This window comes from Molossus molossus, unplaced genomic scaffold, assembly GCF_014108415.1.
Source record: "Molossus molossus isolate mMolMol1 unplaced genomic scaffold, mMolMol1.p scaffold_m16_p_16, whole genome shotgun sequence".
Classification (NCBI taxonomy): domain Eukaryota; kingdom Metazoa; phylum Chordata; class Mammalia; order Chiroptera; family Molossidae; genus Molossus; species Molossus molossus.
This window is the reverse complement of record NW_023425351.1, coordinates 12,968,609-12,984,996: the sequence shown is the minus strand read 5'-3', so window position 1 is coordinate 12,984,996 and position 16,388 is coordinate 12,968,609. Positions and strand designations below refer to the sequence as shown.

Below are 16,388 nucleotides of genomic sequence, written 5' to 3'. Positions count from 1 at the left end.
AGTAACTTCCTATTGCTACTGTAACAAATTGCACAAACTTCATGGCTTAATACAACGCAACTTCACTTCTTACTGTTCCATAGGTCAGTAGTCTAAAACAGGGCTCTCTGGGCTCAAATCAAGGTGGCGGCAGGGCTGCTCCTTCTGGAGACGCTGAGGGAGATTGTTTCCTGGTCTCTTCCAGCTTTTGGAAGCCACCCACCTTCCTTGACTCATGGCCCATCCCTCCATCTTCAACACCAGCTACACTGGATCTCTCTGATCCTGGACTGTGTCGCAGCTCCCTCTGACTCTCCTTTCGTGCCTCCCTCTTCCACTTTTAAGGACTTTTGTGATTGTATTGTGCCCACCTGGATACTCTAGAATAATCCTCCTACTTTAAAGTCAGCCGAGGACATCACTGAGGGGGCATTATTCTGCCTACCACACTATTTTACATACCTGACTAGTTCATCATTTATAATCCAAGAATGGTATGTTTGGAATATGCTATAAACTTTTGTTGAAGTAAATAAATATGAAGACTATGAATATGTAGTTAGAGGAGAACCACTACTGTCTGTTTTGTTAGAGTATAAGAATGTAAGTTTTAACTTTCATAACTCAACATACCTGAGATATTAAAATATGGCAGGTTAATAAAAGCTGAACTAGGGTCAAGAAAATGCTAGCTCACACTGATTATTCTCACAGCAATCAATATTGGTTTATTAGGAGAGTAAGAACTCCTTACATCCAATGTTCCCTCTTTATTTGGGATTTTTGGGCTACATAAATATCGTTATCCAAGATCCAAGATGTAATTTCTGACTAGTCGATATTTCCATTATGGTTATCCAATTTTGTCTTTATTTAATTGAGGAAATAACTTAATATCATTTTATCCAAAATCAATAAAGTTTAGTTTGATGAAAAAGATAAAAAAAGAATAATTTCGCACACTAGTATTTCTGAGCACAAAGGAGGGAGGATGTCTCGGTCCTGAATGCCCATTCAATCATTACAGTTCTGTGAAAGGACCAACCCTGATGCTGGACATGAAACACAAAGGGTCTTGAGAAAGTAATGAGTCAGTGCCCCTCTGTAACCATGAACTGAAAACTTTCATATTGGCTTTCACACTTTCTGTTCAAATTCAATCTTCACAGAAGTGAAACCACTGATGGGCATTATTGCTGTTTACCTGCCCTCCGTCTTCCTCCTTGCAACTTCAGTCCAAACAGGCCGATCAGAAACCACCACTGGCAGAAATGCTCAAAGAGCTACAGAGCCTTCCCTAGGGCCAAGGTCATGGGAAATAAGATGAGGTACATTTTGATCTATATATAAGAAATGGCATCAGGATAAGAACTTGGAATTGTGTCAGTATTTCAACAAACATGTGTTAAAAACCTGATTGCTTACTCTTCAGAATTTAGTATGCAACATGTATCTTGAAGGAATAAAAACTAGATCAAAAATAGTTTTAAGGGCCCTGGTCAGTTTGGCTCAGCGGTTAGAGCATTGGCCTGAAGACCAGAGAGTCCTGGTTCCCCCTAAGGGCACGTACCTTGGTTGCAGTTTGTCCCCCATGGCTGGGTCTTGTGGGTGGCAACCACTTGATGTGTCTGTCTCACATCAATGTTTTTCTCTCTGTCTTTTTCCCTTTCTCCCTTCTGCTCTATCTGGAGATAAATGCAAAAAAAAAAAAAAAAAAAAAGGTCCTCGGGTGAGGATTAAAAAGGATCTTTAAAAATAGTTTTAAGGGAATATGACTTGAAAAACCATGTTTGTTTCTGAAATGCTCATTAGGAGGCAGTCTATCCAGTATGAAGTGGTTTTTCCATAGGTCTGCAGTCTGCTAAGATTGTTCCACAGAACCAGAGCTAATCAGCTACATAGATCCAGACAGACTGGTAAACTCATGGAGTTCAGTGTATACTCTTCAGACTTAATTGCCATGTCCTGATTTGTAAAATAAAGGTAAACGTCTTAGAATTTGTTGCTTATGTAAATGAAGATAGTTATGATCACCAAGGAAAAGCTGAGAAGGTGGTTTGGGAAGTCTCCAAAAGTATAAGAACAACCTGAATGAATTTTTATCATAATTTTGACAGAAGATACGCTGAATAGGCTCATGAATTTCAAACACCAGAGGAAACAAAAACCCAGGGTATGTAAACAATAAGGCATCTGTTTTTCCCATAGGGAAGATCAGTGCCATTCATTTTAATTACTCAGAGCAATAATTCCAGATTGATTTTTCTGTCTATAAAATAAAGCACAGGAAAGAGGGAAAGTGTACAAAAGGGGGAGAACGGGTGTCTTTAAAAACGATTATAAAGTAATAACCTAGCAGCTTCTCCTGTAATTTAGAATGCAACATAACAGGATGGAGGGTTTGCTATGTCACTCGTGGCCCAGGTCCCAGTTGAAAGCGTCCATCCTTTCCTCGACAGCCCTGATGAAATGCAACATCACAGACAAAGCAAAAAAGCAAGGAAAACAATTCTTCTATTCAAGATCCCCCTTGTTCAGAAATGAAGAAAAATGTTTGGCTAATAGAAGAGTTACAGCGTCAGGCAGTAAATGATAAATGCATATTTCACTGGGTTATTTAGAGAATATATATTTTCTATATCATTCTTCTCTTCTTAAACAATGGGTATTATTTTTAAAGAAGCTAGAATTCCCCAATTTTCATGGCTGTATTATATTCTACTGTAACATTATGTCCTCTTCAAAAGCATCTACACTTACCATAATAAAATGATTAAGTTCTTATCTTACTTGGTCACTCCCTCTTTCTTGGGATCCAGCTTTAAGTCATTTCCTAGATACCACACTCTCCTGATTGTCCTTCTACTTCCCTGGCTAACGCTTCTGGCTTCTATGCTGGTTCACCCTCATCTCCTGGATCTCTAGATATTAGAGCCCTCAAAACTCAACCATCAGGTGTCTTTTCTTTCCATTCAATGCTCATTCCCTTGGGGATTTTATCCACTTGAATGACTCTAAAACCCATCTGTAAACTGGTAACTCCCAAATACATATGTCTAATCTGGATAATCTAGTAGTTAATATAATACCAATTTTTATCATGAATAAACAACTAAATCTCAATGGCTTAATGCAACAAAAGTTTATTTCTTGTTCCCCAAGTTTATAAGCACTTCTAATTGGCAGGGGTCCTTTGACCTGGCTATTCAGGGACCACAGCTCTTCCATCTTGTGGTTTTGTCTTCTAGTGGAAGTCCTCTAACGATGGGAAAAGAGAGCAGAGTATCATGCTCGTGAGGTTTACATAAGCTATGCCTAGCTGTGACGCATATCACTTTTGTTCACATTTTCAGGCTAGAAATCAGCCACAAAGTCAGACTAACTCCAAGAGCAATAGAAAATATATCTTTGCTGAATGCCATGGAGGGAGATGAAAGTCTAATGAACATCTCAATCTTAGCATACTCAAACACAGAACTCCTGCTATTTCTTTTCAAAAGAATTCATTTTCTTTCTAGAATCTTTCCCATCACATTAAGTGACAGCTCCATTCTTTGGCTCAGGCCAAACACAGTGCCATCCCTGATTCTCCTCTCTCTCTCATCTTCATCTATTCTGTCAAAAAATCTGTTGACTCTGCCTTGAAAACATATACAGAATCAGATCCTTTCCGACCAGTTTACCACTGCTATCCCCATCTAAGCTTCTTTAAAGTTATGCAAAAACTTTAAACGTCTACCTTTGCCTTCCTGCCATCTATTTTCAATGCTTAGTTTAAATGATCCTAAAATGTAAATCTGATCATGCTCAAAACCCTCTAACTCCATGTCTCACTCAAAGCAAAAGACCATCTTTGTTCTGGTCCAAGAGGTGGTACTGGATTGGACCCCTTTATTTGGGCTCTTCACCCATCACTCACTCTAGTTCAGACATACTGACCTTCTTGCTGCCCTTGAGCTTGCTGTGCAAGGTCTACCTTAGATACCTCTGCCTGCATCTCCCGAGGACGTCACATAGGTCACTAAAGGTCATCTTTCAGGCAATTTTAAATCATCCTTCCACTCCACTCAGAACCCTCTTTGCCATTCTCTGCTTTATTATTTCTGCAGAGCACTTATTATCATCATACTTATTATGTACTTTTCTTATTAATATGTTTAATTCTGTTTCCTCCTATTAGCATGTGAAATCCATAAAGGCAAATAATTGTTTGTTTTTGTTGCTGTATCCACAGAGCTGGGCCAGTGCTTGACATATAGTAGGTACTTAAGACATATTTAAAAATTAATAAATAAAACATTTATCTTTAAATATTTGAGCATGATGTCTGTTCTAACACCAGCTAGTCAGTCTCTTCATGCTCAGCATGACAGTGCTGGAAATTCTGTATAGACTGAGGGTGCAATTATCCCTAAGTTTAACCACAGTGCCATGGGTCATGCCAAAAGAAAAATGATAACTTCCATGGCTAAACAGAACATAGATAGTTGGAATGATTGATTATTGTCAATGCAGCTTTTATTGGGCCACAGTTTGGGTAACACTAGCACGATCAGCTCCTCATCCCCAACTCATCTGTTTGATAGAGACAGCCAAGTCCACAGACTTTGTAGCATGCACATGTTTTTCCTGCTCGCCATTAACTTTGTTAAAAGTTGGGCTCAAAGTCATTTCTGAATATATCACACTGGACCCTGAGTGGGAAAGATATACAAAGGGAAAAGGGAAAAAGTATCACCACTCATTTTATTTGTACTTTAGTTATTTTCTCTCAGGACATAGAAGTATTGACATCCTATTTTTCCAAAAACTTATTTTGAAAAAAATTCAACTACATTTCAGATGAAGAGATAAAGATTGAAGTCACTTTGATTTGATTTGATTTGATTCGATTTTAATCCTCACCTGAGGACATTTTGTTCCATTTTTTGTTCAGATAGAGTGGGAGGGAGAGAGAGAGAAACATCGACGTGAAAGGGACACATCGAGTGGCTGCCACTCACACGACCGGAGATAAACTGCAACTGAGGTACATGCCCTTTGTGGGAACTAAACCGGGGTCTCTCTGGACCACAGAGAAATATATATATATATTCTTTTTCTGACCACTTTTTGTGTGTGTGTGTGTGTGTGTGTGGTATATGCCCCTAGCGAGAATCAAACCCGAGACTCTCTGGTCCACAGGCTGACGCTCAACCGCTGAGCCAAACTGGCCAAGGGCCATTTTGATTTTAAAATGCCTCTCAGATGGCCGCCATCAACAAATCATCAAACAGCAAGTGTTGGCGAGGGTGTGGAGAAAAGGGGACTCTAGTGCACTGCTGGTGGGAATGCAGTCTGGTGCAGCCACTATGGAAAACAATATGATGTTACCTCAAAAAATTAAAAATTGAACTGCCATTTGACCCAGTGATCTCACTTCTAGGAATATACCCTAAGAAGCCTGAAACACCAATCAGAAAGAATATATGTACCCCCATGTTTGAGCAGCACTATTTACAATAGCTAAGGTCTGGAAACAGCCCAAGTGTCCATCAGTAGATGAATGGATAAAAAAGCTGTACTACATTGTGGGAGACCATTTGCATGGTATCCATCTTGTTAAAGTCTGCTCTGCTGTCTCCGGCCCCAGGGCGGGGTCTCTCTGAATACAGTGTCTGCATTTCTCTAGATAATTGTTTACTCCATTCTTTGCTTATTTGTTCCACCTGGGCATTTACTGGAATTTGCTTCAGGTGGGATACTCATTAACTGTTTCACCTGTTTTTCCCCTATATATTATGTGAACTCCCCCTGAATAAACGAGACTTGATCAGAATCCTGTCTTGTCTCCATTTCTCGTGTCTCTTGTCCCTCCTCATCCTCACTCCCCCTCTAGAGTCCTCGTTGATCGACCTGCGGGCCGGGTCAGTACATATACACAATGGTGTACTACACAGCTGTAAGAAAGAAAGATCTCTTATCCTTTGAGACTACATGGAGGGACCTGGAAAGTATCATCCTAAGTGAAACAAGCCAAACAGAGAAAGACAAGTATCATATGATCTCACTTATATGTGGAATATAATGAACATAACAGTCTGAAGAATGGGGTAGTCCCAGAGACGTGGACGTGGGGTACAGAATGACATTCCCCAGAAGAGGGGATGGTGGGGGAGAGATAAACCACAGAACTTATATGCATGAACAGTGGACATGGACAACAAACTGGGGACAGGGCAGGGAGGGAGAGGGAGGGGAGAATCAGTGGGGGGAAAAGGAGAAACATCTGTAACAAAAATTAATTAATAAACTCACACTTCTGATAAAAAAATAAAATAAAATAAAATGCCTCTCAGCTGAGACTGTTTATGATACCAAAGTTAACTATAGAAGTTTAGAATTTAGCGAAGGTTTCATAGATTATTTTCAGTTTTTCGCTTTTTTTAAAACATTCTTCATAATATTTGAAAGTTTAGTACTGCCAAAAATACCTTATTGCTGGGACTAATGATTAATGTTTTATAACATTGAGAAAATTAAAAATATATAATTGTCATGAATAATAATGGTGCATAATGTGTATGAAGGTCATTACATGGTCAAGGAAAGATCTTAAAATAGCTGGCATTTTGATTAGCTCTGATTCCTCTTTTGTCTTCCTGTACATATTCATCAATACACCTCTAACATGTCAGTAGTTTCGCATTGAGGGGTTCTTACAAATCAGCACTCTAATTTTGAATAAAGACTAGTTAAGCAACTTTGCCTCTTCATCCAAAAAAGGAACTTATGGAATAAAACAAGAATATTGAATTTTCATAATCTCACCTTCTATGGGACTTGAACATGCTTTCTTCCTCTGTGCTACAAAGCCATGATTTTACAGATTTTTCATTCTGCCAAGAAATTATCACCTTGCCTCCATGTGAATTCAAAGAACAGATCCTGAACAACGAGTCCTAAAGGACCCTGGAGAGGTAAGAGTGAGTAAGCTCATTATCTCCAGGAATTGGAGAGGAGAATTCACCACATTTTGGTACCAAAAAAATGGCACTTATTTTCAACATGAGCACTGAGGAATATATATCAACTTTGATTAGGAGGATTGGAATAAAACATGAAATAATTTTTAAAATTAGTGATGACTTATACATGCATCAGATTTTACTTGGGCTTATCCTCTTGCTCTCCCTCTGTGTAATCTTTAAATGCAAATGTGTGTTAGAAAACCACCCAAGTTCTTCTTTCCCCTTTCTCTGCTCCAGTCATCTCAGGGGCTGGTCCTACAGGTATTTGTTTTGCCCATATGCCTACCTAAACATTTCCCGAGGGCTAATATATTCAGGACCTTGGGCTGGCAGCTGTGGAGAATACCCAGATGAAAAGCTTTGATCTCTATCCTCAAGGTACTGACATTTATTTTTTTTTTTTAGGAATCCACAAACAAAATATTAGCTTGTTAGAGGCTAAATCCCTGAATATTGGGAGTTATTTCTATTCAACGGGCATTTCTCCTACCAAGCAAGCCATGGCCGAAAGCATCCTGCCCACCAGCAAAGGGGAAGCCTATCAGCAGAAGAGAGATGGAGAAGGAGGGGCACGTCCCAATGCCTATGGAATGCAGAAGAGCACTGGGGAGCAATGGGACCTGGAGAGGACACCTGTGTGCCTGTCAGCTTTGCTCAGTGCTCAGCATGAGCTCTTGTCAGGCTAGTCTGGGGCATGGCCTGAACAGAAGAGAGAATGAAGGTCTCAGTGTGGGTCACAGAAAAGGGTGAAGCAGTGTGTGTGAGGTGTGTGCGCATACACCCGTACTCACACTCATATATGCATGCAGGCAGTAGTGAGCTGGACGCTTCTTAGTCGACTTTCTCACTCTATTTTAAAGAGCATTTATTTAGTATTTATAATAGTTATAATTATTTAACATGGTTACCTAAGTTATGGAATCAAAAGACAGAATCTATAGGGACACATTAAGAGTATTTAGAAGTCTACATTGAAATGAAATTCCATTTGGAACCAGAAAGGTCATGTACAAAAGCTGAGCTGCCCTTGGCCATTTACTTGTTCCTGTATTTCCACTCAGGGCCACAGGATCTCTGCTGTCTCTCCTTGAAGCCTCTCCTTAGACACAACCTATTTTAATGGAGAATCTGAATGTGGCTCTAACTTCAATGCAAACAGCTAATCATAAGTAAGTCTTCTCTTCCCTGGTTACCTGCATATTAACAGAGATTGGAGCCTGAAGTTTAAAGAGTTAACCTTTAGAAGTTCCAGCAGATATGTGTATGTATTGGGAAGTGGGTTTATTTTAGGGAGGGGTCATTCCCATATTGCTGAAATTACAACATAAAATATTTTGCCTGGTCATAAGTACGGCCAGGACTAGAAATGCATATGAAATCTAGCTCTTGTACACTGTTACATAAGCAGAAAATGTAAAGCATTATAAAACATTATATATTTGTATAATATATCATAATACTTTAGGTAATTCCATTTTTTTAATTGTTCAGATATACATATTATTAAGTCCACATATTCTGCAGCTTAGCTCAGAATAACCATAATATGGACAGAGATAATATAGTTTTATTAGGGAAAACAAAACAAAACTCCTAGTGCAGATTTTAGATACCGGTAGTTAGAATATTAAAAGGGCACACGTAGTTCAATTTCACATAGTAATGCTCTGAACTGTACTCTGGAGATCTCACAGATGAATGTGCTTTCATGCATCTAACTTGCTTTCAAGGGGGGATTTGCAGGTGGTAGTGGAAAGAACAATGATTATGGAATCAGACTCAGGTTTGAATACTGGCTTTGAAAATAATGATCATAATATTATTTATTCAGTGACTTCTATGCACTAAGCTTTGAATAATGCATTTATATACATTGTTTTATTTAATCCTTACAACATTTCTATAAAAAAGATATCTTCCTTTTAGAGATACAGAAGTTGTGATTTTAAGAACTTAAGAAACTCGGTCTATTCAGCTGCTAAGTAATGGAAGTGATATTACCATTTAGGTCTATACGGTGCCAAGGATCAATAGGCACTTTTTGCTGTCCTGCACAGTTCTAGGGATGATGCTGTATACTGCGGGTACAAAGAAATAAGGCATAATTTGTATCCTTAAAGCCCTTCCAGCCTCACCAAGGAACCTGGGTGTGCACTCCTGTTACTACAGTAGACTGTGATGAATGCCATGAGAGGATGAGAAAAAAGGTTCACTGAAGCTCGGAGGATAATGCTCACAGTCAGACTTTGAATTGTTATGGAGGGTTTCCTGGAGGAGGTGACACTCAAGATGAGCTCTAAAGAACAAATAAGAATTACTTAGACAACGATGGCAAATTGGTGAGGGGAGGAGCATGTGGAAATATACTTCCAGAGTCTTGAAACTATCATGAATTCTCTCAGACCAAAACTCTATGGTGGGTAGAAGAGCAGAAGGTGAGAATGGAGGGACAGCAGAGGTCAGATCATGAAAGAATTTATCTGAAAAGCAAAAGCAGCACAGCAGGACTTTAAGGAGAGACTCACAGGAACACATTGCTTTTTAAGACCTTGAATATTTAACTTTGCTAAGCTCCATTTTCTCACCTATAAAATGGAGAAAAAGACTTAGCAATGATTAAATAAATTAATACATACAAAGCTCTAGGTGGCATCTCCCCAGAGCAACTGTTCAGTGACCAAGACTAAAGAACCAGGTGCTTCTGAACACTGCAGCAGGAAGACGTAGTAACTACTATTCATCCACATTTAACCAATGAAAACATGTCAGGGAGCTTTGAGCATTGCTTGGCTGCCTTTTCCTTCCTCTTGTGATGGTGGCTTTAATGGACCAGCCAGTGCCCAGCCATAACTGGGGCTCAGGGACTCCAGGTCCCACTCAGGACCTCAGAGAGAACCCAGGAGTGAGAATGTACACCACAATGTGAGGAGGAAACCAATTTTTGCACCAAAAAAATGTCATTTATATATTTGAATTAGGATAAGCCTGGATCTTATATCCCAGGAAACATGTCTGCAAATTAAATAAATATGCCTGTAAAAGCAGAAACAAGAGTGTCCAGTTTTATTCCATCTGCGACGTTCCTATGACTGTGTAAAAAGAGTGAGGCTGCTTCTGTATACTCACAAATTGTTTCATTCTGTGTGCATACCTCACCGGAGGAGCACTGGCTGTGACCAGTTCCAGGTGCTGGTGAGCTCCTGTGAAAGAGAGTCATCTCTAACATTAAAAATCAGAGCACAGGTCGAGCTTGAATTAAGGAAGCTGTTACACTACTTGCTGGTCACTGACATGTGTCCAGAAAACTGTCACCTTCTCATTAAATTGGCATATGGTGTTGAAAAACTTCATCCACTAAAATATAGCATATGGTACCTTCAAATTTTTGTGTGTGTGTCTTTGTTTTGGAATTTTTTTTATTTATTCAGAAACATTTAATGAATTCCAGATATATGAAAGATGCTGTGATAAGTACCAGAAATAAAGAGATAAATATAACATGGTTCCTACCTTTAAGAAGCTCAGACAAGTGAAAAAAATTAGGTTGAATCATATAAAATTGCTTTTTTTAAAGACAATGAAACTCAAATATTGGCAATTTCATGTGATTCAATCTAACACGGTGATGATGATGATGATGATGATGATGATGATGATGATGATAAAAATGCATATTCACGGGGAATTATGAAAAGGCAGAGTGAGGCACATGAACTTCCCTGAGAGGGTTAGGGAAGGCTCTGTAAAGAGCTGTGTTTAGCCAGATACGCATACCTTGCACAATCGTGCCTTTGGACTCACTCTAGACCTTGTCATTGCCAAGGGCTGCATCCAGCAACTGAAATCTCAGTCCCATGCATCCCAATGACTGACCATCACCTCTTTTTCTTCCAGTTCAGACCTGGAGAATTCCAGCTCTGACCCTACTGGAACTTTTAATCCATTGATTCTACACCCTCTTCACTGTCCCTCACCTTCTCTGTCCTTTTTCTCAGTTTATATTGCATGTCAACCAATATCAACACTCCTTGCATTGCATTCATACTGCCGCATTGTTCTCACTTGGAAAACCTCACATACTCATCAAATCAAACTTTCCATCTACTTCAGGTCTTACCCATGAGTTGAATATGGCTGGAGTAAAAACAGCTACAAAGATGGTCTCACTTTACATCCATGACCACAACACTGCTCCTAGACAATACCCAACTTCCCTCTACATTCTTAGACGGCTAATATATAACTTTTCTTCTTCACTAAAACTCATAACACCTCCTTCATATCCTTACTCTTCTCTAATGACCTCATTTAAGAAGCAGTCAGAGAGGAACCATATCAACCACGACACCTGCTCACCACCCCTAACCACTGGAATCCATCAGCAATGTCATGCAGTCTGGTATCATAGATGACTTAGCACTGCCCATATCTCAAGCCAAGCCTTCTATTGTGCCCTACATCCCATCCCTTCTCCAACATCATCAATTTACCCCTCTCCTGGATTATTCTCATCAGCTACTATTTCTGCCATCTCAAACAAACAGACAAAAATCTTATCTTGCTTCCTGTTGATGCTGAATGTAGCATCAAAATTGTTTAGGGGGTCTTGAAAAATGGCAGCGGAGTGAATGGAGCTACACAGATGATCTCCAAGAACAAAACTGGAATTACAACTAAAATAAAGATAAATCATCAGGAAAAAGCAACAGAAAAGCTGCTTGAGAGGACCATATAACCAGGGACATTGAATCAAGCCTGGTAGGTCCACAGAGGCACAGGAGGAGGGCTGAGAGTCCATAGACAACAGCAGCGGTCTTAGCTGTGAGCAGTGCCCTCAGGGTTAAAATGCCAAGCCAGCTCCACAGAACAAAGAGCCAGGACAGAGCACTAAATTTGCCACAGCCACTCACCTTGGGCTCCAGCAGAGGGAGGGTGGACCGAACTGGAACTGTAGGGATTTGGAGGGTGCTCAGAGTTTTTGCTGAGTTGCAGCAAAAACTTTGCCCCTTCCCAGAGCTCTGGAGATTCAACTTCACACAGATGGGCTAAAGAAATATAAATTGAGCCTCAATAACAACCAGCATCTGCCCCACTCTCAGGAAATCCTCTTATGCTGAACAACTGAGGGAGTTTTTTATTCAACTGAGAACCCAAGGCTCTTTAAGTAATTGAGCCTAATAGCCTCCAGGCAAAAAGCTAGAGGATAACTGAACCATTCCTGGGCTTGCAAATCTACCCAGGAAAGTAAGACTTGACATTGGTGTTTAACGTGGGTCCTCCCATGCTCATCTAAACACAGTAGAGGGAGCCACAAATAGCAGAACACCAATACCCACAGAAAAAACTTGGCAGGCTCCAAAACCCACTGAGATAGCCAAAATGGTGAAACAAAGAAACAAATCCTAAATAAAAAACAAGAGACCTCTACTGAAGATAAGATAAATGAAATGCAGTCAAGTAAGTTATCAGAGGTAGAGTTCCGAGCCATGGCATTGAGGAAGCTCAAAAGCATAAGTAAGAACATCAATACCATAAGTAAAGATATAGAAACACTGAAAATCAACAAATTACAAATGAAAAACCACCAAGAAGAAATGAAGAATGACATAGCAGAAATAAAGAACACACTGGAAGGACTAAACAGCAGAGTAGAGGAAGGTGAGGACCAGATCTGTGAATTAGGAGATGGTAGAAAAAAAATCAACCAATCAGAAAACCAAAAGAAAACAACAATTAAAAAACAGAAAGACAGCTTAAGAGAACTGTGGGACAACGGGAAACGTAAAAATATTCGCCTCATAGGAGTCCCCAAAGAAGACAAATATGAGCAAGGATTAGAGAATATATTTGAAGAAATAGTGACAGAAAACTTTCCTAATTTGGTGAAGGAAAAAAAGCATTCAAGTTCAAGAAGCAGAGAGAGCTCCAAATAAGAAGAACCCAAACAGGCCCACACCAAGAGACATAGTAATTAAATGCCAAAAATTAAAGACAAAGAGAGAACCTTAAGGCAGCAAGAGATAAGCAACAGGTTACCTACAAAGGAACCATCATAAGGCTATCAGCTGACTTCTCAACAGAAACACTACAGGCCAGAAGAGAATGTCATGAAGTAATTAAGGTCATGAAAAACAAGGATCTAAATCCAAGACTACTCTATCCAACAAGACTATCATTCAAAATAGAAGGTCAAATAAAGAGCTTCCCAGACAAAAAAAAAAGGCTAAGAGAATACATTAGCACCAAACCAGCACTGCAAGAAATGTAGAAAAAATAGGAAGACAAATATAACCACACTAAACAAAAATGCAATAAATAAGTACATATCAATAATCACCTTAAATGTAAATGGATTCAATGCTCTGATAAAAAGACACAGAGTAGCTGACAGGATAAGAAAGCATGATTCACATATATGTTGTTTACAAGAAACCTACCTCACAACAAGACTCACATAGGTTGAAAGTGAAGGGATGGAAAAAACCTTCCAAGACACGGAAAAGGAAAAAAAGCTGGGGTAGCAATACTCATATCTGATAAAACATATTTCAAAATGAAGGCCATAACTAGAGACAAAGAAAGCCACTACAAAATATTTAAAGTATCTATCCAACAAGAAGATATAACCTTGGTAAACATATATAGGACCCAATATAGGACCTATATAGGTACCCAATATAGGACCTCCAAAATATATTAAAAATCTTCTGGAGGACTTCAAAGAAACTGACAGCTATACAATCATAGCAGGCGACTTCAACACACCATTCACATCACTGGATAGATTCTCTAGACAAAAAATTAACAAGGAAACAGAGACTCTAAATGAAGCACTAGATCAAATGAATTTAATAGATATCTGCAGAGAATTACAACCCAAAACTGCAGAATCCACATTCTTCTCAAGTGCACATGGGACATTTTCGAAGATAGACCACATGTTAGGACACAAACTAAGTCTCTACAACTCAAAGACTGAAATCATATCAAGCATCTTTTCAGATCACAATGGCATGAAACTAGAAATAAATCAATTGCAACAAGAACATGGAAAGACATTTGAACACATGGAAGCTAAATAGCATGTTTTAAACAATGAATGGGTTACCGAGGAGATAAAAAAAAAAAATTAAAAACTTCCTGGAAACCGATGAAAAACAACACACAACAACACAAAATCTATGGGATGCAGCGAAGCAGTTTTGAGAGGGAAGTTCATTGCACTACAGGCCTACCTCAGGAAACAAGAAAAAATTTTAATTGACTGTCTAATCTCACTACTTAAAGAACTAGAAAGCAAACAAAAAGAAAACCCCAGAGCAAGTAGAAGGAAGGAAATAGTAAAGATCAGAGCAGCAATAAATGACATAGAGACCTAAAACCACAAGTCAAAGGATCAATGAAACAAAGGGATGGTTTTTCGAAAAGGTGAACAAGATTGATGGACCCTTAGCTAGACTCAACAAAAAAACAAAAAGAGCCCTGGCCAGTTTGGCTCAGCGGTTAGAGCGTCGGCCTGTGGTCCAGAGAGACCACGGTTCGGTTCCCGCTAAGGGCACGTACTTCGGTTGCAGTTTGTCCCCGGCCCTGGTTGGTTGTGCGGGTGGCAGCCACTCGATGTGTCCCTTCACGTCGATGTTTCTCTCTCTCTCTCCCTTCCTCTCTCTCCCTCCCACTCTATCTGTACAAAAAATGGAAAAATATCCTCGGGTGAGGATAAAAAAAAAAAAAAAAAAAGAGAGAACCGAAATATACAAAATCAGAAATGAAAGAGAAGTAACAACTAACACCACAGAAATACAAATGATCATTATTAAATATTATGAACAATTATATGGCAACAAATTAGACAATCTAAGCAAAATGACCAAATCTTTAAAAACAGAGTCTGGGAAGAGTCTAACTGAACTGGAAAGAGTTAGAAAACTTGAACAGACCAATAACAACTAAGGAAATTAAAGATGTAATCAAGACTCTCCCAGCAAACAAAAGCCCAGGCCCGGAAGGTTTCATGGGAGAGTTTTACCGAACATTCATAGAAGAACTAACATCCATTCTCCTCAAACTATTCCAAAAAATTCAAGAAGAAGGAAGACTTCAAAACTCATTTTATGAGGCCAGCATAATTCTAATTCCAAAACTAGAAAAAGACACTACAAAGAAAGAAAACTACAGGCCAATATCCCTAATGAACATAGATGACAAAACCCTGAACAAAATACTAGCAAATCGTATCCAGTAATACATCAAAAAATTATTCACCATGACCAAGTGGGATTCATCCCAGGGATGCAAGAATAGTATAATATTCACAAATCAATAAATGTGATACACCACATAAACAAAATGAAGGATAAAAAACACATGATATTAATAGATGCTGAAAAGGCATTTGACAAAATCCAGCACCCATTTCTGATAAAAATGCTCAGCAATGTGGTAATAGAGGGATCATATCTCAACATAACAAAGGCCATATATAAAAGACCTGCAGCCAACATCCTATTCAATGGGCAAAAATTAAAAGCATTTCCCTTAAGGACAGAAACAAGACAGGGCTGTCCACTTTCGCCAGTCTTATTTAACATAGTACTGGAAGTCTTAGCCACAGCAATCAGATAGGAAGAAAAAATAAAAGAGATCCACATTGAAAATGAGGAAGTGAAAATGTCATTATTCATAGATGACATGATATTATACATAGAAAACCTTAGAGACTCCATAAAAAATCTACTAGACTTAATAAATAAACTTGGCAAAGTAGAGGAATACAAAATTAACGTCAAGAAATTGATGGCATTCTTACACAAATGATGAACTCACAGAAAGAGAAACCAAAAAAACAAATAAATCCCATTTATTATCATGGCAAAAAAATTAAGATACCTAGGAATAAACTTAACCAAATAAATAAAGGACCTATTTTCAGAAAAGTACAGGACATTGAAAAAAGAAATAGAGAAAGATATAAAAAAAAAGTGGAAGCACATACCTTGTTCATGGATTGGAAGAATTAACATCATTTAAATGTCCATACTACCCAAAGCAATCTATAGATTCAGTGCAATCCCCATCTAAATACCAATAACATACTTCACAGAACTAGAACAAATACTTCAAAAGTTCATATGGAACCAAAAGAGAGCCCGAATAGCCACAGCAATCTTGAAAAAGAAGGACAAAACAGGTGGGATCACAATACCAGATATCAGGTTATACTACAAAGCCACTGTAATCAAAACAGCCTGGTACTGGCACAAGAACAGGCATATAGACCAGTGGAACAGACAGAGAACCCAGAAATTGACCAAAGACTTTATGCTCAATTAACATTTGACAAAGGTGGCAAGAGCACACAATGAAAGACAGCCTCTTCAATAAATGGTGTTGAAAAAATTG

General features: G+C 38.8%; 1 protein-coding gene across 1 annotated transcript in view; it reads right to left on the bottom strand.

Moving 5' to 3' along the window:
* Positions 1-16,388, bottom strand: part of XKR4 (XK related 4) — a 466,849-nt gene that overhangs the window by 395,474 nt on the left and 54,987 nt on the right. The window lies entirely within an intron of this gene.